This window comes from Natator depressus, chromosome 18 (assembly GCF_965152275.1).
Source record: "Natator depressus isolate rNatDep1 chromosome 18, rNatDep2.hap1, whole genome shotgun sequence".
Lineage (NCBI taxonomy): Eukaryota > Metazoa > Chordata > Testudines > Cheloniidae > Natator > Natator depressus.
Window position 1 is genome coordinate 4,511,516 of NC_134251.1, and position 25,343 is coordinate 4,536,858.

The 25,343-nt window shown below is 53.3% G+C and overlaps 1 protein-coding gene across 2 annotated transcripts in view; it reads left to right on the plus strand.

Moving 5' to 3' along the window:
• The first annotated feature begins 315 nt into the window (after positions 1-315).
• Positions 316-25,343, plus strand: part of EPHA8 (EPH receptor A8) — a 136,318-nt gene continuing 111,290 nt past the window's right edge. For both annotated transcript variants that reach the window (XM_074934118.1, XM_074934117.1), the window contains exon 1: positions 316-373. The gene's annotated coding sequence lies outside the window, so the exon portion shown is untranslated. The remainder of the gene's footprint in view (positions 374-25,343) is intronic.

A 25,343-nucleotide genomic window follows, 5' to 3' on the forward strand; every position in this document is an offset into this window, starting at 1 on the left:
CGCGCTGAGCCGGAGCCAGCGAGCGCCGGGGTCGCTTTCAGCAGCACGAGCCCGGGGTAGAGGGAGCCCGGCCCGAGGATGGATCCGCCGTAACAAGGGGGGCTCTCTGAAACCCAGGAATCCCATTGGCTTCTAGGCGGTGACGGGCAGTTCGCTCCCGCCCCCCATGCAGCTTGCCTGGGTGTACGCGAGCAAGAGTGTGAAAGTGCCGCTGGCTCGGCTGGGCTCCGCCGAACGCCCCGCGCCAGCGCCCGCAGGAGCGCGGCCAGGCGGGCTGCCCCGGCCCCCGCCGCGCCGCGGACCATGGCCCGGCCGCCCCCGCTCTCGCTGCTCCTCGCCATCGCCGCCTGTGCCTCGGCCGCCACCAGCGAAGGTAGGAGCCGGGTGGCCCGGCGAGGGCGGCCAGGGGCCGGGCTGGCACCGCTCGCTCCGCCGGGCGCCCGAGTGCCCGAGTTCTGCGGCCCAACTTCAGCGCCGGGCAAGAGGACTTCGTGGCACATGCCAAGGGCCTGCCGGGCCGGGCGGAGCAGCCGGAACCGCGGCGGTCTCCGCTGCCCGCGCTACGGCGCAAACCGGAGCCGCGCATCTGCGCGCCGGACCGTGGGGCTGGGGCGGTCAGTGCTGGGGCGTTGGAGGGACAGAGCGGGCGGTGCAGACGGGCACCCCCGGGGTACGCGGCCAGAGGGAATGGCAGAAACTTCCAGCGTGGCCAGCTGTGAAGCCTCCAGGGACCCTGCAGCGCAGCTCCCCTGCCCGGCCCCGCCCGGCTCCCCTGGGCGCTGGCAGTACCATTCCTGCTGCCTCTGTCCCCTGCAGCCTTGGCATCCTTGCGCCATCTCTGACCCTCCAGCTGCCTATCGCCCCCACAGCGCTGACCACAGGGTCTGGGCTGCCTTTCCATGAGATCCCTGCTGCCCCAGCTACCATCTTCCCCAGCCTTTCTCCCCTTCCCTGCTGCCCCATCTGCCAGCCTCACCTGGCACCCTCCACACTGGGTGGCCAAACATCCCCACCCTGAGAGCAGTGGTTCTCCCCATTCCCTGTGGCCCAGCACTCGTCTAGCCTTGCTGCCCAGTTTCCTCATCTCTATGCGGGTTTTTCTACCCCTTGGTCCATCACCCCTGTCCCTGACCCCCCTGCTGCCCAGCTACCTGGCTGGTTTCTTGCTTCTCTTTGCCATAGGGGAATCCTAGCAGTGGAGCCCAAGTGCTAACTTTCTCCTCTTACTCAAAGGTGGTGTTTAAAGTGGTCTGGAAAAAAGTGCATGGGGGGGGGCGGGGGTGGATGGCTCATAATCTGGGACCTGCAGCTTGGGTCAGACAGTGCCCTGTGGCCACCCAGCTCCATTTTAATTACATTGTTTGCTGGGTGTGTGACCCTTTGCTGCCCCCACCACACACACTTTGGAGCTCCCTGCCCCCAGAGCCCAGTGCCAGCTCCCGTTACACAGAGCTGCCTGCTGGGCTGTCCCTGCCCTCTCAGCAGCCACACGAAGGGCAGCAGCCAGCGAGCCTGGGCAGCACTGCGGCTACACTAACCCCAGCGCTGGGCACCTGAGCTCAGCTAACCCTGCCCCCAGACAGAGCATCTCAGCTCCCAGGCAGCGAAACCAGGGAAGCTGCTCTCCATTGCCTTGTGCTCCTGGGAACGTCCCCATGTGCTGGCTTCTTTACAGCACAGGGAGGAGAGTGAGGCGGGGGCTGGAAATTCAGCTGCCTCTGGAGCGTGCTGGCTGGGAACCAGCTTAGTATGGAGGGAGAAGAGCAGGTCCCTAGGGGCACGGCCTCAGGCAGCCTGCCCCCTGGGAAAGGCCCTCTGGAGAGGAGGCAGTGCTGGATGTGCTGCGGTCCGGCTGTGGTGTGGGAAAGGTACGCGACTGCCGCTGGAGTTCTTCCCCACATCTCACCTTGGCCAACACCACTGTGGATCTGGGCCCCCCAGCAGTCGGGGCATTGCCACCAGCTCACCCTGGGGGATCGGTCACTGTCTTGCTCAGATAACAATGTGCAAGCCCTGTATCGACAGAGTCCTGTCACCCTGGCCCTGTGGCTCAACGTGGGGCTGGGCTGCCCTTTCCCCTGAGTCTCCCCCTGCCAGGGACTCACGCCTAGGGGGTGGGATGCGTGTGGGAGACCGAGCTGCAGCCGGAGCCGCACCATCCACATGGCTGTTTTCCCTGTGCTAGCTTGAGCCCTGCTAGCGTGAGTCTGTCTCCCAGGCCTGCAGTGTCGCCATATCCTTACCAGGCTTCAGCTGACCCCTTGTTGCCCCAGGGGTGGCCCGTGCGCAGGGGCCCTTACCCTGCTGTGCCACCGGGGCAGCTCAGGTCTTAGCAGAGTCCCTGTTGAACCCATCCTCACGCAAATGGCTCCCGGGCTGGCAGGTGTTTGAGCAAGCACCACTGGAGATAGCTGTGTGCTGGGCTGGGTTCCCCAGCTGGGAGGCTTTCTGTGTCCCTGCCAGACTAGCTCTGTCTCATGGCCAGGTGAGCTCTCCCGCAGCCCAGCTTCACTCATCCCTTTACCCACATTCATCCCCTGGCCCCATGTGCCCGTTTCCCCACACCGCAGATCTCGCAGCACTGCTGGTTGCCCGGCTGCTCAGACAGGGGCAGGCCCCCCACCCTTTGATCAGCTACAGAGGTACCAAGAGTTGAGACCATTGGCAGGCTTCTCACTCACACTGCTAACTTCTCTGGGACCAGGGACTGGATTCTGATCCAGCAGGGACTACCTGACTCTCATGCATTCATCTGCCCTCGTCCTCAGACCCCAGACCCTTGCCCCAAACCCCACCGCTTGTTTGCAGCTTTGAAATGGTGGGAGAGCTTTGATTTGTTGCTGCGGGGCTCACACTGGGGAATGCTGGACTGTGGGGACTGGGGTACGCGTGGATCATGTGATGGGGAGATATGGTACTGGGCAGTGTGGAGTCTGTGATGTCAGCGATATTGGAGTAATGCGGGGGAATGCCAGGCAGGGTTAGGTCTGTGTTGGCAGGGTTAGACTGGGCAGCACATTGTCAGTGGTGTTGGGAAAATACCAGGCAGAGTTGTCCATGGGACCACAGCGATCCCAGTGTCTATGGTTCCAGGGTTACGCTGACCAGTGGCCTGTTAGCGGTGCCGTGGGCATGCTGGGCACTGATTGATTCTGATGCTGCAATATCCTTGGTAGCTGAGTGTGACTGATGCCAGGGTAATGTGGGGCAGGGATATGTCCATGGTACCAGATTTCTGTGGGGCAGAGATGTGTCAATGCTGCCTGGGTAAAAGCTGGCAGCAAGGTCTGTGTTGCCAGAATCATAGCAGGCAATAAATGTAGTGCCAGGGACTAGCACAGTGCCAGGGTTACACTGGGCTGGGATGTGACTGTGGTTCTGGGACTACAATGGGCAGAACTCTGCCAGTCTTTTCAGATTATATTGAGCACGTATGTGCCCGTGATTCCAGGGATATGACAGTCTGGGATGCAGGGGATACAAAGCGCCTTGATGTGTCTTGGATGCCCGGCCATTGATGAGCCTGTGATGCCCAGTGTATAATGGGTACCCATGGTACTGGGGTTATATGAGGCTGGGGTTCAGCCATGGTGGCACAGTTATATTCAGCTGCAAAGTATTTCTGCTCCTCTGGTTATACTGAGCAAGGATCTGTTCCTGGTGCCAGGGTAGCTGGGGGCAGGGATGTGACTGCTCCGCTGCCCGCACACAAGACAGTGATGTATCCGTGGGGCCAGAGCTACAAAGGGCAGTGATGTGTCAGTGGAGCCTGGGGTGCACTGGGCAGTGGTGGTTTTGTGGAGCCATGTCTGTGCCTGACAGTGCTATGACCTACCCCCGAGGGTTATGTGTGTGTGTGGCACCCAGGATACACTGGGCAGGCATGTGTGTATGGAGCCAGGATTACACTCGGTATGGGGTGGCTTATACTGGGTGGGGGTAGTTCCCGGGGCAGGGTTATACTGGGCGGGGGTAGTTCCCCGGGGCAGGGTTATACTGGGCGGGGGTAGTTCCCCGGGGCAGGGTTATGCTGGGCGGGGGTAGTTCCCCGGGGCAGGGTTATGCTGGGTGGGGGTAGTTCCCCGGGGCGGGTTATACTGGGTGGGGGTAGTTCCCCGGGGCAGGGTTATACTGGGTGGGGGTAGTTCCCCGGGGCAGGGTTATACTGGGCGGGGGTAGTTCCCCGGGGCAGGGTTATACTTGGCGGGGGTAGTTCCCGGGGCAGGGTTATACTGGGCGGGGGTAGTTCCCGGGATGGGATTATACTGGGTGGGGATAGTTTCCTAGAATGGGGGTAGTTCCCTGGAGCAGGGTTATACTGGGCGGGGGTAGGTCTGTTAGGGCTGGATTGTTCTAGAGAGGGACAATTTTGCGGTTGGGTTTTTACTGCCCACGTTTTGCAGCTCAGCACCCTCATGTGCCCGCTTTCAGGCCCCCTACCCAACCGCATCATCCTGCTTCAGAGTCATAGGCAGGGGGGCTGGAACAATTTTTATTGCTGAGAGCCATTGAACCAACTGAAAACCCTGGATATAATGGAAACCACTTGCAGCCGGGGGTGCGGCAGTGGTGTGGTTTCCATTCTATACAGGGTTTACAGTTTGGTTCAATGGCTCTCAGCACCCCCATTACACACATTGGCCCAGCACCCTTGCACATAGTCCTGTCTGGATTCCTTTGACCCCACCCTGGCTCAGCCCTCTCTCCACAGACTTCCCATCCCCCTTCCCACTCCCTCCTTTGTCCTAGCCACTCATCCTGTAAGGACCTTGGCCACTCCACCTTAGTCTAACCCTCTCCCACCAGCGTTCCCCTCCCCACACACATCCTAATACTGCTCCAGACTCAGACACTACAATAAGAATCAAAGCCCATGTAGCTCTCTCCCCAAACTCTCTTCCTCGGGTGTGAATGAGGTGGCTGCTCCCAACCTCTCTGTGGCTTGGCTTTGCCATGGTAGGGTACAGAGAGCAGTTGCCGGGCACTGGGCTCCATTCCTGGCACCGGAGGGTCTAATTTGCATTTAGCCACCATAATCTGTAGCCTGTAATCTGGGCCCTCAGGTGTCTGCATCCCACATGTAGTCGGGCAAGCCACAGCCCACCGGAGCCTCTGTGCCAGAGTGACACCGCTCCCTGGAATGCTTCCCACCATCCCCGAGTGACCAACCTGCTGGGCACGGTGGGCACCTGGCATCACTGCCCCTGTGTGCACTGTGTGAGGGGTGAATTGTTCAGAGATCTAGTTGATTTTATTCTGAGCGCTAGAACCTGGTGTAAATCCAGAAGGTGGAAAGTGCAGCTGCAGAGCAGAGAGTCCTTCTCAGTCACATCTGCATCAATTAGTTTAACATGCACACATTGGGTGTGTGCGTGCAGATGGTCTTTGGTGTGTTTGTGTGTGTAAGATGGAGAGGTTGCCCCAGGCTGCTCTTCCTTCCATTCCACCAAAACCTAACAAGCCCTCTCTTTCCAAAGGGATTGAACAAGAGCTCAATTTTTCACCTGCAGGGCCCTTCCCCACGCTCAAGGATTCTGCCTACGTATGTGGTCCCAATCTTGCAAAGACTGACAGTTGTGGGTAACTTAATGCCTGTCAGTAGTTCCCCTGAGCTAGGTCTTTGCAGGATTGGGGCTGTCGGATGTGTGTTGTGAGTGGGGGGGCTGATATGACTTGTTCAGTGATGAACTTCAAACAAGCTGTTTGGAGAAGACAAATTCTTTTTCTGTTGTGCAGGAAATTCTGACATTTTGAAAAATCATTTTTGTTCCAAATCAGAACTAAAAGCCAAAATTTCCCACAGAGCAAAAATTCTGAAAACTTTTGCTTCAGCATCATGGACCCATAATGTTTCAATAAAATGAAATGTTCTGTTTGGATAATATAATGTAATTAATAAATAGTCAAAATGAAACGAATCAAAACAATAAAACTGAAACGAAACATTTTTATCTCACTGAAACTTAACGTTTCGACCTTTTCAAAATGAAATAAAACAGTTGCAAGATTCATCTTGACTTTTTCCTATCAAACATTTCTTCAGTAATGATGTGTTCCTACAAAATATTTTGATTTTTGACAAATCTGCAAGTTCATATGGAAAATTGTTCTGTCAAAACATTTTCAACCCACTGTACTTACAGTGTTTCCTCTGGCCTGAGAGCTACCAGCAGCCCTGCATTCTTCCTCTCAAGTTTAGGAAAGATCTGTCAAACCAGTGGAGTCTTTCAAACTGACAGCAGTGTTTAAAGTGCTACCGCTACAGGCATGAATGTGTTTATAATACCACTGCATCCCCTAAGGGACTTTGGGGAGGGCATTATGTCTGTCTGTGTAGATAGGTGTGTGCATGCATATCTTTGTCTGTGTCCCTCATCGCATCTCTTGTGGGACATCCCATGCGTGCTTCCCTTTGCGGCAGGGAGTGACTGATAAGTGGTGCACCTAAATGTAGCCTCTTGGCATCTCTGTAAAAGGGAAGCAGCTCCATTTAAGCTGCCCAGCTTTCTCCTCCATCCGCTCTGATTGCAGCCTGGAGCATATTTACCCATCACAGCCTCTCCAGATGGATAAGCAAGGTGCTAACTGCTAGCTGCTTTCTGCACTCATGTGGAGATCACAGCACCCCAATAGAGTCCCAAAGGCAGAGGATGGTGCTCCAGGAACAAAGGCGACTGGGCTATGCAGACTACTCCACGCCCAAGAGCCGTGATTGTGCAGTTATCCTGGGTTCATCCTGTGTATTGCCAACCTAGGCTTATAGCGTGGTCTGATTTGTTTCAGACCTTCCTATGCAGCATCAGGACTCGGTGATGTTGCATATTTATGATGTATTGGACATAACCATAATACCCTTCCTGTGCAAGGAACCCGGAGTGACCAGGATAGTGTTAAAGGCAAGTAAACAGGAAAGCTGAGAGTCAATTAAAGCTTGAAGGGAAAAGCTACAGGCAGCCAGTGATCAGAATGAGTTAACGCAGCCAATGGGGGAATGAGGGCATTTATCAAATATATCAGGGGAAAAGGAAACACTACGGAGACAGGCCAGCACTAGATCCATTGATAGAAGAGGAAGAAATTAATGATCACTCTGAAATAGTAGAGATACTGAACTTGTTTGAAAATCTATCTTCAGGCAGAAAAAGAGGGGAAAGTAATTTGGTCAATTAGTGAGTGCAGAAGAACCTGTAAAAATAACTATTGACAAAGAATATAGGCCATATTCTATCATCTGGTTTTAATCAGAAATCCCCATTGATATCAATCAATGCTTCAAATCTGCAATCTGCTTCAAAAGTCGTAACATAATCACACCTGAGCTGAGGAAGCATTTGTATAATCTGAACATGCCCAAATTAGCTGTCTGGGATTAAATGCATGCCTGGGTATTTAGAGAAGCAGCAGATAAATTTACTGTGTTACTGATACTCACGGTGTTGTTGGAGCCATATTGGTCCCAGGATAGTAGAGAGACAATGTGGATGAGATCATATCTTTTATTGGACTCACTTCTTCTGGTGGGAAGTTTTCAAGCTCTTCTTCTTCCGATCTGGGAAATGTGCTCAGAGTGTCACAGCTAAATACAAGGTGCGACAGATTGTTCAGCATAAATAGTTAACCCATATTTCAGGGGACCATTCAAGGCGAAGTGGCCCATTAACACCCCTTCAGTCATAGGGGAGAAGGGAGGTGGGGGCGGGTGAGGGGAGAAGAGAAAATGCTACTGATAGCAATTTCTGAAAAATCAAGGAAAGTGGTGAGGTGCCCTGAGTTAGAGAATAGCAAATACAGGTACCAGTCTTCAAAGAAGAAGGGAAGAGTGATCTTGGTAATTCCCATTGTACAAATCTAACTTGTAAAATAGAGCAACAGGGGGAAACCCTCTAGACAGCTAACAGAGGGATTCTCCAAGTTGCCTAATGGGCTTTGCTTACAGGAGCAGATTTTCAAAAGTGCTCAGGCCCAGATTTGTAAGTAGTCAGCTCCTTCCCACAGCTGGGGTCATATTTTCAAAAGAGCTCAGTGTTTAGTGTTCTTTTGAAAACTTGGCTCTTTATTGTGGTGCCTAAATGGGAGCATCATGTGGACCACAGCTTAATGGAGAGATCATTTCACAGACTCCTCTCTCCCCTCCTAATCTTCCAGTTGTAATCTCATTAATGGGCTCTGTGCTCAGATAGAAAATGAGGCAAAATTCATCCGATAATTTATTCAGTGTGCATTATTTTTTCAGCCCTGCTTCCAGTGGTGATGAGGAAGCGATCATTCACCTAGTAAATATCTGAAAGAGAGAGGGAATGGCTTTTACGGCTGTAATGCTTTGAGGATGCTACGTTCAGTTTTAGCATTTAGGAATAGGGAAAATAACAAAGATTTTCTTCCTGTAGATCATTAGAGATGAATGAACAGTGCAAAAAGGACTTGTGAATTTTTGAATAAAACCTATGAATTGGCTTGGACAAAATTTGCAAACCCTGTTCTTTGTTTCCTGTGAATGCCTGCATGAGTGGTTTTGTTGTTTTATTTTGTTGTTGTTTTCTGTTTACAAGAATGTTGGTGGAAAGCAGAGACTGGTGTGACTCTATGGGGGTGCCAAAGGGTTCATGCTAGAATGGGGTCTGAGCACATCTTAAAGGCTGTTTAATTTCTCCTGTTAATAGTATTTTCTAAAGCTGGTTCAAAACTGAAAACAAATGTTTACAAAAATGTTGGACTTATTTTCATCTTGCAGAATTCAAAATAGACGTAGTTTTCAAGAATTTTTTTCACAGTTTTTGTTTTATCAAAATAATTATTACAATTTGCTGTGTACTGAAAATCCAGTTTTTGGTAAATGACAAATGTGGATAACTATTTTGATAAATATAAACATATATAATGATAAATATAAATTTAAATCAAACTTGAAGATAAATTAAATTCATTACCAAAAGTGTTCTGTTTATTGGTTACCAAAACCCCAGTTATGTGAATAACCATTTTGATAACGAATTCAAGAATCATTCAATAGAATTTGTTTTGAAATTAACATGAACATTTTTGCAAAAAAATCCTAAAAATTGTTAACAGTGTTGATAATTGTTGTAAAAAATGTCAATTACAAATTTATTTTTCTGAGGAAAAAATCTTTTCCATTGAAAAACTTTCAACCAGCTCTAAAAATTCCAACCTAGGGGTAGAAATGCCCCTATGGGGTGACCACTGTAGGGTGACCAATCGGACAGTGAATGCCACATAGCACATCATTAAAGGTGTAATCAAAGCAAATAGTGGACAAACCCCTAATGGACTGAATCACCTCCCCAAGACATGTCCTTAAAATGATTATGACTAACAAACATATTTGAAAAAATCTAAATTTCTCAGTGAACAATGCACAAGCAGGGGGCTCATCAGTTGGAAGCGACAGAGGAGGAGAGAGACTGGGGTGTGTGGGCTGATCATAGGTAGGGTGACCAGACAGCAAATGTGAAAAATTGGGACAGGGGTGGGGGGTAATAGGAGCCTATATAAGAAAAAGACCCCAAAATAGGGACTGTCCCTATAAAATCAGAACATCTGGTCACCCTAATCATAGGATTACTATGAGCTAACAGTGTGATGTGTCTGTGAAAAAGGCAAATATGTTTGTAGGATGTATCAGGTGAGGCATTTCCAGTAGAGATAGAGAAGTATTAACGCCATTGTACATGGCACTGGTAAAACCTCCTTTGGAATACTGTGTACAGTTCCAGTCACTCAAGACCTCTGCTTCCACAGGGACCCCGGTCTCCCTCGGCTGGGGAGTCTTCCCTCTCTTTTATCCACAAAGTATGTGAGCCTGAGCCACCAGAAGTCGTGTTCTCGGGGGACTCTCCTGCGCTCTGCCATATAGGAACATATTCCCTGTGGTCACAGCACCATTTGCCCCGGCTGCCCCTCCACCTGGGGCACCACTGGGATACGCTGCTACAGAACTCTGGGGCTCCTGAAGCAAAGATTGCTGAAATGCACTTTCAGTGGCTCATAAAAGTGTAACACACTTTTCGTTTCCCTAAGATAAATGGTTTAGCTGAAATGTACAGGGCCAAATTCACCTCTGTGAGTAAATTCCCATTAACATCATTGGAGGTTGAATTGCCTTACACCAGTGCTGAATTTGACTTGCAACCTCCACATCTGTAGACTATAGACAGGAGAAAAACTGCTGGATTATAGCAGGTATAAAAGGCCAGGGCGTCTACGTGTGGGTTCGGTGCAATATTAGAGGGAGAGCTGAGCTCCATGGGTACACAAAACTAGTAGCCACGAGTGGCACGGGAAGTTATCGAGAGCAACCTGTTGGGAACATTGGTCTCGGGCGAGAATGCTGGGCAAAGTAAAAAGAGCATTAGCTCTAAGAAATTCCACTGTGGGATGCGTCCATAGTAGGGACATGTTGAGGCAGCCTGAAAACATGCTGCCTTGTCCTTCTCATGGGGATCCGGGCAGAAGGACCAGGCAGGCATCACCCCTAAAACAGCTGCAGTTGTGAAGGATGAACCACTTTCTGCCACGCCTCTTGCCAAGACCCCGACGCAGCGACCGTACAGATTACAGGAACTGCTGTGCACACTTGATAGCGTACCTACAGAGTGTGTGTAGGTGATGCTGAACCATGTGGTGTAAGAACCTGTATCTGTAGGTCCTGTGCCTACTAGAGTGGTGACTTCTGAAAGACTAGGTGTGAACATATCCAGGAAATTTAAATTGCAGCCCAGCAACATGTCTCTGAACACACGGACGTCACACTTTTGCAAAGTGGCCACAGAGTTTGATTACCTCCAAGTGGATACCAAGCATCAGCAAGTCCAGATAAAGCCAGTAGGAGCCTGTGGGGCTCCTCTGAAAATCATGCACCAGGACCCAGGTCCTCAAAGGTATTTAGGTGCCTAATTCCCAGTGATTCCAATGAGAGTTAGGTGCCTTGAATACATTTGAAGATCTGGGCCTAGGTGTCTCAGACTTGGACATCCAAAAATGAAGGCATCCCAGATCACTCACCACTCTCACACCTCTGCCCATTCAATGTAGAGCTCCAGAATCCAGGGGAAAGGGCAGCAAAGCGCAGCATTGGTGTCAGGTGACAAATGTCGCAGTGTTGCCATCAGGCAGGAGAGGAATGAGAGAATAAAGGGAGGCTGGTTGGGAGCTGACCTGATCCAGAGGATTGATGCACTAAGGCTGGGATTTCCAAAGCAGCCCAAGGGAATGATGAGCCCAAATCCCATGGGAGTTGGGCACCTTTGAAAATCCTCATCTCTATTGCTTGGGATCAACCAGCAAGAGGTTTGATTAAAAGAATTTAAGGCAAACCTGTTCACTTCAGATCCTGGCAAGGCAGAGCATGCGTACGGAGGGATGCTGCCAATCGGTAACTCAAGGAGCTAGGGGAAGAAAAGGTTTTCGAAAGGAGGGATAATCTCCCCAGAAGTTCTTAGTGCGTGGGCTGCACCAAAACCAGCCAGCAGAGGATGAGTTTTGTGGGGATTGTCACTGAAGAGGGGGTCCTGCTTAAAGGGAAATCAACACTCCATCTCCGCCCCCGTCCCCGGACTGAGCAACGAGAGCAGATGGAAAAATTGACCAGTTATGGGCCCAATCCTGCAAATACTGATAGATGAAATTCCACAGCTGAGTGACCCCCTTGGCACTACTCAAGTAACCTTACACACGTGCAGGTTTGCAGGAGAAGGCCTTGAGATTTGACAGGCTTGCCAGCAGGTGGTGCTGGACAGTAAAGCTGAACTGCACTTTGTTATTAATATAAAGATTTTTCCAGTAAAATAGGATCCCTGATGGTGCAGGTTGTGCATGGAGTGTTCTCCTTCCTGCCACTCCACCATCCCGGACCAGGGGTCACACCTTATCTAGCCCTCGGAGGAAAGAGAACTGAGCAGATTGTGGTGGAAATTATTCTCACACGCTGGAGTGAATAAATACCACATTTGTGCTCAGCGTGTTTGCACACCCATCATTTGTATTTGTGCAAAGGGGAGAAGTTCAGGTGAGTGCTTCTGAGCCAAACCTACGAAATGCTCCTAGTTGTTCCCATGTCTCTCGTTCCGGGCGGGAAGGGATCAGTTTCAAAGGGGTTTCCAATGTGGGTGTCTCAGATTTTTCTCAAGACACCTGGGGCTTGACTTTCCCATGTTCTGAGACCCCACCGCTCCCCCAGACTTTGGCTGGCGCTGGGGTGCTCAGCATGACTGATGACACCCAGGGGGCTGGTGTCTTGACTTGGGCACCCAAAATCTGTGGCCCCTTTTGGAAACATTGTCTGTGTGAGCACTCTGCAGAGGTGCAGTAAGAACTGTTGAAGGACGTACAAAAAGCAGAGCTAAGGCAGCGCACAGAGCAGCCAACTGGCTGAGCATTTGCTTGGACTATTTTCAGCAGAACTTTACTAAAAACCCAAACGATGCGTAACTCATGCTTCTGGTTTGCAAGAGTCTCTGAATGGAACAGAGCTGAATCTTGTCAACCGCCGTGCACAGTCCAGAGCTGGTTAGGCTCTGTTAGAAAGGAGAGAAGTGTGATCGCATCACGGTGGAGCTGAGAGTAAAGAAAACAAGGCTCATTTTTCAAGCTAATGCTCCCCCTGCACCCAGTGCGATTGGGGAGCCCGAGTGCCTGGGAGGCTCTGTCTGCGCTCTCGCTACTGAGAGCTCTCTCTTCTTGCTAGTGCACGACTCTTAGCGTGAGACGCTGCCCTGTGCTGCTCCAGGCTCCTTTCTCCTGGCGAGCTCCGTGGCAGATGCTGCTCATCAAGAGTTTTCATAATCACTTAAAGGAGCCACTCCTGAGAGCACCCAGGGCTCTTTCATCTTCTCTGTCTTTCGACCAGGTATTGTCCTGGGCTCTGGGTCTCTGCTGGCTCTCCGGCATGTCACACACACAGCTGCCCTGTGGGGCCAGCACCCCCCTCACACAGTAAAGTCAGCATGAGGGACACCACATGGCAGCTCAGCTCCTGATCACCACCTCACTGGGGCAGTCTCTACTCCCATATTTCATGGGCACTGGATCCAATGACCTGGATCCATCTGCTCCCACAATGCCTGTCCTCTCCCATGGCTCCTGAGGGTTCCTTCTCCTTCCCCTTGTCTCACGCCTCCGGGCCTTGAACGGTTCCATGGAGCTGCTTATTTCACCTCCAGCCCACTGGGTTTTCCCACCCCCTCCTCAGTCTCCTGCCCTGAATGTATAACAAGCCGTAGCCCTTCTTCGGATTCCCACATTCGCCAGCCAGGGGCGCGCTGACAAGCGAGCCGGGCAGGGGAAGGAGCAGGCCCGTGACATAGGGGCACTCCTACCTGAGAGCTGGGGAGCAGTCAGACAAGACATCTGTGCATATGTTGGTCAGGCCCCTCCCAGAGTCCACATGCTGCTTTCAGGCCCCTTGGGGCTGTCGTTCAGCACTCTGATCCTGGTCTGTTTGCCAGGCTCCAGCAATGTGCGGGGCAGCATCCAGCTGGCCCCTGACCTACAGTTACTGGAGCCCCTCTCATTTGCAAAGAGCCATATTCACAAGCCAGCGAACGGATTTGTAATGCCCCGCCCTGGCTGGATTGCTGGCAGCAGGAATCAAACCTAGGTCCTCTGGAGCTAAATGGAGGGGACTCAGCTGTCTGAGTTAGAAGGCCAGCTACCTTAGCAGGCTCATCCATCTCTAAATGTGGCCCAGTCACCACTAGAGGGGGACAGAGTGCTGCCTGGAGTCGGTGGGGATGATTTATTTGTCATTCATTATTCTCCCGGTGAAAAATAAAACTCCAGGTACCCCCAAGACCAATGTTTCCCAGCAGGAGTGCTATTGCTGCTAAGGGCAAGACCAGGGGTGGGCAAACTATGGCCCGTGGGCCGCATCCGGCTCACTAGCTGTTTTAATCCGGCCCTTGAGCTCCTGCTGGCGAGCAGGGTATGGGGCTTGCCGCGCTCCAGCCAGGGATCAGGGTCAGTGGCCTCTCCACATGGCACCCAGAAGCAGTGGCATGGCCGCGCTCTGGCTCCTACATGTTGGGGCAGCCAGGGGGCTCCACTCTGCAAGCTGCCCCTGCCCCAAGTGCCACCCCCGAAGCTCCCATTGGCCGGGAACAACAGCCAATGGGAGCTGCAGGGGCTGTGCCTGTGGACAGGGCAGCATGCAGAGCCGCCTGGCTGCACCTCCGCCTAGGAGCCAGAGAAGGGACATGCCGCTGCTTCTGGGAGCCACTTGAGGTAAGCCCCGCCTGGAGCCTGCACCTCTGAGCCTCCCCCGTGCCCCTGCCCCAGCCCTGATCCCCCTCCCACCTTCAGAACCCGTAGGTCCCAGCCCAGAACACCCTCCTACACCGCAAACTCCTCATCCTCAGCCCCACCCCAGAGCCCACACCCCCAACCAGAGCCCTCATCCCCCCACCTCACTCCCCTGCCCCAGCCCAGAGCCCCCTCCCACACCCTGAACTCCTCATTTCTGGCCCCACCTCAGAGCCCTCACCCCCTCCCACACTCCAACCCCAATTTTGTGAGCATTCATGGCCCGCCATACAATTTCTATTCCCAGATGTGGCCTTCGGGCCAAAAAGTTTGCCCATCCCTGGGCTAGACCCAGGTTTTCAAAGTTGCTGAGGAGCTGCAGCTTCTATTGCAGGCAGTAGTGGCCTGGAGTGCTCACCACCTTTCTGGATCAGGCCCATTGGGTGCAGGGGCGGCACGTTTGTAGAAATTTTGGTGGTGCCCAGAACCCGGCCCCCCAAGCTCCACCCCCAAACTCCACCCCTCACCTGCCTAAGGCTCTGGGAGGGAGTTTGGGTGGCGGGGAGGAGGTCTGGGGTGCAGGCCCTGGGCTGGGGCAGGGGATTGGGGTGCAGGACGGGTGAGAGGTTGGGCTCTGGGAGGGAGTTTGGGTGGGGGAGGGGGTCTGGGGTGCAGGTTCTGGGATGGAGTTTGTGTGCTGGATGCTGGCTCTACGCTTGGGCAAGGGGTGAGGGTGCAGGAGGGGGTGAGGGGTGCAGGCTCTGGAAGGGAGTTTGGGGGCGGGAGGGGGGGCGGAGGGAGGGGGTGCAGGCTCTGGGAGGGAGTTTGGGGGCCAAAGGAGGGGTGTAGGCTCTGGGAGGAGCTGGGGAGAGCGGGGGGGCCAGGAGTCTCCACATTCTGCTACCCCTAGGCACTGCCCCCGCAGCTTCCCATTGGCCTCTGGGGTGCTTGGGGCGGGACACAGACCAACCCCACTCAGGGGCTGCACGGAGGTGCCAGCAGCCATGTGGCGCGAGCAGGCAGGAAGCCGCTCAGCTCCGCTGTGCTGCCAGTGGTGAGTGGGGGCCCCCGGGCTGTTTTAAATGGCCCGGGGGATGCACGGGGCGGGGACACCCGGGGAGGAAGGTGGGGCCGAGGGAGAGACCAGTGCTGGAGCCAGGCCCTGGAATATTCCTGGTGCCCAGGCACCACGGGCCCATAGAACTCGCTGCCCATGCTTGGGAGGTGCTTAACTTCAGGCATCCAGGTTTGGACATTGTGGTCAGTAAGAATAGCATGTGATTTAGCGAACCAGTCCGGAGGCTGTAACTGGTGTGGACAAACGATCCACTGCAAAATCAAAAATTTGATAGCTGCTTTCAACTACCTGAAAGGGGGTTCCAAGGAGGATGGATCTAGACTGTTCTCAGTGGTAGCAGATGACAGAACGAGGAGTAATGGTCTCAAGTTGCAGTGGGGGAGGTCTAGGTTGGATATTAGGAAAAAACTTTTTCGCTAGGAGGGTGGTGAAACAATGGAATGCGTTACCTAGGGAGGTGGTGGAATCTCCTTCCTTAGAAGTTTTTAAGATCAGGCTTGACAAAGCCCTGGGTGGGATGATTTAGTCGGGGATTGGTCCTGCTTTGAGCAGGGGGTTGGACTAGATGACCTCCTGAGGTCCCTTCCAACCCTGATATTCTATGATTCTATGAATAACAAACAATCTGGAGCCATTCATGGGTTGTTCCTGGACAGGACAAACTCCATATTCCAGTGATACCAACACTCCCAGTTTTATTGTGAGTTTTTCAGGATTTGATTTTTTCTTAAATCCTGGAGTCGTGAGAATTTCATCTTTCTTTTCAAGAGAAGGTACATTTCTAGGCCTCATTGCTGTGGAGAAAAGCTTGAAAGTGTGACCCTGTAGAGAACAGAAGGCCAAGAAAAAGACCTGACATTTTGTTATTGTTTAAAATCTCATGGGTTTTAAGCCAGTCTGATAATGTTTAGAGGCCTGATTCATGGTGTTGAAGGCTTGCGGGGTTGGCCGCTCTGCTGATTCACTGATTAAATGGTTGGCTACAGATACCTGGCCAAAACCTGTCTCTTGAAAATACTGCTTTGGTCTATGGGGAAAGCATGCCACTGCCCGGTTTGCCTCCTGCAGGGGGCGCCCATTCCCTGCCACCTTTCCATAGATTCCAAGGCCAGAAGGGACCACTGTGATCATTCAGTCCAACCCTCTGGAACTCTACCACAACCATTCCTGCTGGAATGAGAGCAGATATTTTAGAAAAAATCCAAACTTGACTCAAAAAAGGCCAGTGATAGAGAGGCCGTGACTCTGATGCTTGCTTTCTGCTTTGGTTTATTCATGGTGCTGTGCTGGATCCAGTAGGGGGGAGAACCCAGAGCGTGGGGGAGCTGAGAGCCCTGCTTGGCGAGGGTGCCCGGAGAGGGGAGCTCAGTTTCACCACTCTGCTGTTTGAGTGGGTTAGTAACTGAGAGGCAGAGAACAGACATGTCGGGAAAACACAGCAAAGAGTTTAATTATCAATGCAAAAGATGTTCCAGGGACAGAGCCTGGCTGGGAATCTTGGGAGGCCTTTGAAGTTCTAATGGTGAAGAACTGAAGCCCAAGGGGACAGGGCTGCTCCCACTGACCCTTCCTCTCCATGTGTGTGCTACTGAGAGGACTGCCTGGGAGGGAGAGGATCTAATCAGTGGGCCGAGGACTGCAGCAGGTTAGCAGTTAGTGAGGGATCTTGGAGCTCCTCTTGCTCCCCTGCTGCTTTCGGATATGCCTAGAAACATTCTGGATGAAAGGGACCCCTTATGAAGCATCTGGCACGGCCATCTGCACTGGGGCAGGGCTGATTGCTCTGTCTCTGTACCGTCGCTGCTAGCTGTGGGTCTAGTCCAGCTCACCTGCCGTGGGGCAGGCCTTGTCCTATGTTCTTTTCCCCACTGCGAACCCAGGAGCAAGGCTTGGTGGGAGGTATTTTCTGCGCTTCTTGTGATCTTTAATTCTGTGCCTTTCATTAACGTCAGTTGCTGTTGTGTGGCTAAGTCACCCCTCGCCACGGTGAGAAACTTCCCTTAACTGGACTGTTCAGTCTTCTGTGTTTCAATTAATCCTGACACGTTACCCATAGGCAGCATGTCTAGTGGTTAAAGCAAAGAAATCCAAGTCAAGAGAGCTGGCCTCTGTCCCTATCCAAGCCAATGTCTCACTGTGTCACTTTGGGTAAGACTTGCAGCACCTCCTGCCTCAGTTTCCCTATCTGTAAAGTAGGGAGAAGGCTGTTTACTCACTCTTACAAGCCACAGATTAAGTGAAAAATCTAATCATTATTATAATGACAAGTAAAACCAGTCAGACTTCTGCAGACTGGGCCAATAGCATCATATCCTGTCGCACGTCTAAGGGATTGTGAGTCTCGTTCTTATGCCATAAAACAGGATATCTGCTTTCATACATGAGCACATAGTCTGGAGACTGCATCCTGAGGGCTAGATGGGAACTACACATGTGTCCAATAGCCGTTTATTTTACAATAATGGAAATGCTCATTACCTCTCCCCCTGCACACGGGGACCTGGGTAAGCAGCTCTGGATGGGACCGAGATTGGACAGAATGTAGCTGATTCGTTTCCTGCCACTCACCAAGGCACAGCGCCGTGGGAGGAGTGCGCTGCAGGAGCCATGCAGCACAAGCAGCGGCTGCCAGGCATACACGGTGTCCCGGCGTCCCCGGGCGATGCTCTGGAACTGCTCCCTACGAAGCCAGGCAGGACTCTGGGGAAGTCTCCTCTCTGGGAGCAGCCTGTCTGCAGGGCAAGAAACTCACACAGCTTCCACCTTCCTGGGTCTGACCTCGGAGCATTCAGCATCCTCTGCCCCTCCGTGCGCTTCCCCCAGTGAGTCCGCCCAGGCGGGGTCCTGGGGAAGCCAGAGGGTCCTACCCCCCAACTCCACAGTCAGACGTGACTCTCAGCCAGCCAGTAAAACAGAAGGTTTATTAGACGACAGGAACATGGTCTAACACAGAGCTTGTTGGTGCAGAGAACAGGACCCCTCAGCCGGGTCCATTTTGGGGGGCAGTGAGCCAGACAACCACGTCTGCACTTCACTCCATGTCCCCAGTCAGCCCCAACTGACTCACTCTCCCCGCCCTCCTCCTCTGGACTTTGTCCATTTCCCAGGCCAGGAGGTCACCTGATTCCTTTGTTCTCCAACCCTTTAGCTCTCACCTTGCAGGGGGGAAGGACCCAGGCCATCAGTTGCCAGGAGACAGAGTGTCAGCCATTTATGTACATTGGCCCTTTGCTCTGCAACAATTACACCTCCTTATCCCACCACCTAGAGACTTAAGAAATGCCTAGGGGAAACTGAGGCACCCCTACAGTATTCAGAGGAAACATTAAGAACAGTCCCACTTCGTCACATCTCTCCCCCTTCCAGACCGAACTGAGCGAGGTCACTTTAGCTGGTGACCTGGGGAAGTTCGAACCTACCAATGTTCCCATGGATGCCCCATCATCTCTCCCATTCCTTGGTGGGAGTTACACCAGGCCCTTCCTATTTTACGCCCTCCCTTAGGTCGGGTGTGCTCGATGGCACTCGCAGGCCGCATTTGGGAAGGTTTATGCCGCCCGTGCCCTTTTTCCACCCCAAAACCCCTGGGGTTCAAACTGAGATCAGGTCTTCTCCCAGCGCTCCAGTCTGGAGGGCTGTGATTCGGGCTCTCTTGGTTAAGAGCCCCCATCTTGACTTTGGCCACCCTCTGGCCATGTGTCTCTGTCACCCGCCGCTCGGCATCAGCCCCTTTCATTGGATGCAGCCATGTCTGGGCAGAGGGGTCAGTATACACCGCAAAGCACCGCCCCAATAGATACGGCTGCAGCTCTTTAAGGGCCTGCCCCATGGCCAGACATTTCTTCTTTATGGCCACGTAATTCTGCTCCCGGGGCAGCAGCTTCTTGCTTGGGCACCCAATGGGGTGTCTCCCCCCCTTCGCATCGACCTGCATTAGCACCGTGCCCAGCCCTGTGTCTGTGGCATCGGTGAACACTGTAAAGGGCTTGGCACTGTTCGGGTTTACCAGGCCCTGGGTTAGAGCCTCCTTCAGTGCACAGAGAGCCCTCTGGCACTACTCGGTCCAGACCACCTTGTCTGGCTTCTCCTTCGTACATAGCTCAGTGATGGGAGTAGCTAGGGAGCTAAAGTGGGGTACAAACCCCCAGTAGTATCCCGCCCTCCTGATAAAGGCCTGGACCTTTTCTCGGTCTGGAGAATGGGCCAATCTCTGATCCTCTCCACCAGCCCATTGGACTGAGAGTGATATGCAGACGTCCAGGGCCAGACCCCACAATTCTCCCACAAGCCCTGGAGCAGGGCTGACATGACATTGGACCCCTGGTCTGTAAGGATCTCGCTGGGGACCCCTTCTTTGCTGAAGATGGTCAGCAGCATGTCTGCCTCATCAGAGGGCAGATCCCCCACCCCTGGGTAGTGGTTGGCAAAATCCAACACCACCAGGATGCATTTCTTCCCCAACCAGATCGCCTTGTTGAGGGGCCCACTATGTCCAGAGCCCCCTTCCCTGCCGTGGGATCACTTCCCAGCAGCGCCTCTGGACCAGGCAAACCTGGTTGGCAGCCATCCTGCCCTGCCTGTGGGTTCCCCCCCTCAGCTGGGGTCTTATCTGCCCCCTTGCTCAGCGCTGTCCTGGCTGTCCCGGGGGGGGCAGGCAGCGAGCTCTCTGCTCTCTTTACCGCATCAGAGCCAGTGTGAGCCCCCTCTCCGGTGTGCAGGGGGGCAGGGAACATCTCTTTGTCCCACGCAGCCCCAGGGGTCCGGTTACAGGCTGGCAGGTATCCTAAGCCTAGCAGCTCCTCCCTCCTGCCAGCCAGGTCATCTGCATTTTCACTGACTATTTCCCTCTCCGCCGATTGGTTCCCTGGATTCAAATTCAAACCCTTGATCATTACAGGAGCAGGGCCTGGATCTGGTCCCAAAGAGACACAGTCACCCCCCAACAGGGTCTCACAGCTGATATTCTGGAGAACCCCAATGACCAGCCAGCCCGACCCCTCCTGGGTCTGCACAGGGATCTGGGCCATCGGCAGGGCAAGGGGCTTCATCCCTAGGACCCTCACCCAGGTCTCACAGCCCCTCAGCATCTGAGGCTGCACCACCTAGGGCCTGACAACAGTTCTCTCTCTTCCAGGGTCTCACCACCCCAGGAATGTCCCCCCATTGACCGCCCCCTTCCGCTCCCACTGGGGGTCCGAGGGGCCTGAATCCAGGAGACTCCACACAGACATATAGGTTGGGGTCAGGAGTGGGAGCCTGTCCACCACCCCACCCATCTGGCTGATAGTGTCCATGGTCTTGGGACCCAACAAGGGAGCTAGACACCAGAGCTTTTCCGCAGAGTCCCCCTGGTTCAAATCACTAGCCTGCTCAAAGGCAGTGAGGTGGACATCCACATCCCCCCCTCCTTAACCAGGGGCAGCAATTTAGTGTCAAGGTTCCCTGCGGAACTGGCATCCCGGGGTTGATCCCCACTCACCCCTGGCAGGTCCCCTATGACTTTCCGCTCCACCATAGAATCATAGAATATCAGGGTTGGAAGGGACCTCAGGAGGTCATCTAGTCCAACCCCCTGCGCAAAGCAGGACCAATCCCCAACTAAATCATCCCAGCCAGGGCTTTGTCAAGCCTGACCTTAAAAACTTCTAAGGAAGGAGATTCCACCACCTCCCTAGGTAATGCATTCCCGTGTTTCACCACTCTCCTAGTGAAAAAGTTTTTCCTAGTATCCAACCTAAACCTCCCCCACTGCAACTTGAGACCATTACTCCTTTTTCTGTCATCTGCTACCACTGAGAACAATCTATATCCATCCTTTTGGGAGGGATAGCTCAGTGGTTTGAGCATTGGCCTGCTAAACTCAGGGTTGTGAATTCAATCCTTGAGGGGGCCATTTAGGGATCTGGGGCAAAAATTGGGGATTAGTCCTGCTTTGAGCAGGGACTTGGACAAGATGACTTCCTGAGGTCCCTTCCAATCCTGATATTCTATTCTATGATTCTTTGGAACCCCCTTTCAGGTAGTTGAAAGCAGCTATCAAATCCCCCCTCATTCTTCTCTTCCGCAGACTAAACAATCCCAGTTCCCTCAGCCTCTCCTCAGAAGTCATGTGTTCCAGTCCCCTAATCATTTTTGTTGCCCTCCGTTGGACTCTCTCCAATTTTTCCACATTCTTCTTGTAGTGTGGGGCCCAAAACTGGACACAGTACTCCAGATGAGGCCTCACCAATGTCAAATAGAGGGGAACGATCACGTCCCTCGATCTGCTGGCAATGCCCCTACTTATACAGCCCAAAATGCCATTGGCCTTCTCGGCAACAAGGGCACACCTTTGACTCATATCCAGCTTCTCGTCCACCGTAACCCCTAGGTTCTTTTCTGCAGAACTTCTGCCGAGCCATTCGGTCCCTAATCTGTAGCCGTGCATGGGATTCTTCCGTCCTAAGTGCAAGACTCTGCACTTGTCCTTGTTGAACCTCATCAGGTTTCTTTTGGCCCAATCCTCTAATTTGTCTAGGGCCCTCTGTATCCTATCCCTACCCTCCAGCGTATCTACCTCTCCTCCCGGTTTAGTGTCATCTGCAAACTTGCTGAGGGTGCCATCCACACCATCCTCCAGATCATTTATGAAGATACTGAACAAAACCGGCCCGAGGACCGACCCTTGGGGCACTCCACTTGATACCGGCTGCCAACTAGACATGGAGCCATTGATCACCACCCGTTGAGCCCGACAATCTAGCCAACTTTCTATCCACCTTATAGTCCATTCATCCAGCCCATACTTCTTTAACTTGCTGGCAAGAATAGTGTGGGAGACCGTGTCAAAAGCTTTGCTAAAGTCAAGGAACAGCACGTCCACTGCTTTCCCCTCATTCACAGAGCCAGTTATCTCGTCAAAGAAGGCAATTAGATTAGTCAGGCATGACTTGCCCTTGGTGAATCCATGCTGACTGTTCCTGATCACTTTCCTCTCCTCTAAGTGCTTCAGAATTGATTCCTTGAGGACCTGCTCCATGATTTTCACCAGGTCATGCTGCTGCTGCTTTTCCTGCAGCTCTTTCTCAGGCTCTCTCTGGCTCTCTCAGTCCTCTTGCTCTCTTGGACTCAGCTCCAATCCCATCCGTCTCTGATCCCCCGATGGGGAACCCGATCATGAAGACCCCCATCTGGTCGGGGACAGGAGTCTTGGGGATGCCTGGCTACTGCTCCAGCTGCTCCCAGATCCTCCCCGATCTCGGTCAGGAATCTGCTCCTTAGAGCGGTCATCACCCTCCAGCTGCACGATTAACTGTGCTTTGGAGAACTTTCCAATGCGCAGCCCTCTCTTTTTGTACAGGGTTACAATGACCTTCTTAAGGAGACGGTGGGAGGCCATCATTCCACTGTTGTGGACTCACAGGCCTGTGTGCTCTCAGCTCCCCACGGTTTCCAGGGAGAACCCTAGTATACCAGCCCCTCTTGAGGTTACCACCTCTTTGCCAGGGTCGAGCTGCAGACTCCTCCACCCCGGGACCGCTCGCTGCAATCCCCAGGGGGACCCTGTTACTGCAAAAGTCCTTCTCGCTGGTCACACACTCCCAGGAGTTAGCCGCCCCCTGAGACTGTCCCTCTCTGAGCCTTCAGCACGCCTGGTCCTCGTTATCCTCCCTTCATTTTACTGTTCCCCAGTCACTTACTGCAGGAAACGCCATCCACAAGGTGCAGTACATCCCACCTCTGCCACCAGTTGTCACGGAGACTGTGGGAGATGCTCTGGAACTGCTCCCTACGAAGCCAGGAAGGACTCTGGTGAAGTCTCCTCTCTGGGAGCAGACTGTCTGCAGGGCAAGAAGCTCACACGGCTTCCACCTTCCTGGGTCTGACCTCGGAGCATTCAGCATCCTCTGCCCCTCCGTGCACTTCCCACAGCGAGTCCACCCAGATGGGGTCCTGGGGAGGCCAGAGGTCCTGTCCCCCAACTTCGCAGTCAGATGTGACTCTCAGCCAGGTTTATTAGATGACAGGAACATGGTCTAAAACAGAGCTTGTAGGTACAGAAAACAGGACCCCTCAGCCAGGTCCATTCTGAGGGGAAGTGAGCCAGACAACCATGTCTACACTTCAGTCCACGTCCCCAGCCAGCCCAAAACTGAATCACTCCCCAGCCCCTCCTCCTCTGGGCTTTGTCCCTTTCCCGGGCCAGGAGGTCATCTGATTCCTTTGTTCTCCAACACCTTTAGCTCTCACCTAGAAGGGCCCAGGCCATCAGTTGCCAGGAGACAGAGTGTCGGCCATTTATGTACACTGGCCCTTTGCTCTGCAACAATCACACCTCCTTATCCCACCACCTAGAGACTTAAGAAATGCCTAGGGGAAACTGAGGCACCCCTACAGTATTCAGAGGAAACCTTGAGAACAATCCCACTTCGTCACACATGGAACCTTAACCGTGGATCATAGCAGGCTTCCAAAGCCTTTCCGGTCGCTCACAGTGAGATCAGAGGCCGTGTCTTTGCTTGCCTAGGGCACTGTTTTCCCACGGAGGGTCCCAGCAGGGCCTATGCTAGCAGCGACCTCCCTGCTGCCTGGCTGGCGAGTAAGGTGTCCTGCGTGTCGCCAAGGGCGCAGGTCGCCTGCTGCAGCATTCCGAGCAGGAAATCTTCCGGACCCAGCCCCTTGCTGGGCGAATTACCCAGGGCAAATCGGCAGAAAATCTTCCAATTAACAATGACAAATAACAATGGATGTGAGATCTCGGGGGTAATTACTGTGTGCCAAGGGCAGGCAGCTCTGTGGCAGTCTATGCAGCGCCTGCCAGGCGCACAGGGCCTTGTCCTGCTGCTGAGCCAACGAAACCCTGGAAATTCTTTCCAATTGTTCTGCTAGCATTAATAAATGGCTCCAGAGCCCTGAATCTGCTCTGTCAGGAGCGTGATGCCTGGGCCCTTCGCAGTCAGCTCGCTTCCCCGCTACCTGCCTCCGCCACCGTTCCCTGAGTTGTAATAGGAAGTGAAAGTGGCACTGTTCCTCTGGCTGCATGGAGCCCGCCCTCGCTAGAGGAGAATGCCCTGCCTGCTGGAGTCTCCTTCCTGGCCTTGAGGGAGCCCAGCCGAGGCAGGTTCAGTAGTGGTGTTTATTGTTTGTATTCCGGTTCCTGGAGTCCCCTGCCAGGTCTGGTCTCCACACCACTTTTGTACCAATGGAATTATTTCACTTAGGGCTGTGATTTTTCTACTGACATAGTGAAATGGGTGCAACCCCCAGTGTGGACACAGTTATATCAGTGCAAAGGAGCCTGATCCTGGGATTGCCTCAGAGGGGGTGGGAGTCAATAGCCAATCAGCAGAGAGGAGAGAAGGATCAGGGTGCACGCTTGGCAGCTGTCTGATGACATCGTCAGTGGCCAAAGGTCCCTATTTCTGTGCCTGCAGGTGCTGGCTGATATTTTGAGCTGCCTCTGCAAAGCCATGCAATGGGGGTGGCCACACTGGAGCACACACTCTCTGGCCAATGTGCCTTGGGGCCGTGCCGACTGGGTTGCCACCTTTCTAATCACTGGCAGCCGGACCCCTGAGGTCCTGCCCCACCTCTTCCCTGAGGCCCGGCCCCTGCCCCACCTATTCCCTTGAGGCCATGCCCCCTTCTCTGCCTCTTCCCCCAAGGCCCTACCCCTGTCGCTTGTGCCTCTCTCCCCTCCCCCTCTCCTTGGCTTGCTGGATTGTCTCCACCTCCCTCCCCTGACAGCTGGGCTCCCTCTGCTCTGGGAACTGCTGCAGCCTGACAAGGAGCCAGCCTGCAGGTAGAAGGTGGCCCTGGCTGAGCAGGGGCTGGCGTGGGTTAATGACCTGGAGCCTCCCCCTGCCCCATGGTGACCAGACTGTTAGTGTCCAGTCAGTGCATCTGACTGGACACTGCCAGGTCCCCTTTTCAACTGGAGTTTCCAATAAAAACCCAGGCACCTGGCATCCCTAACTGGCACCCGGACATAGAAGCCAAAAACCAGACTGTCCGGGTAAAACCTGAATGC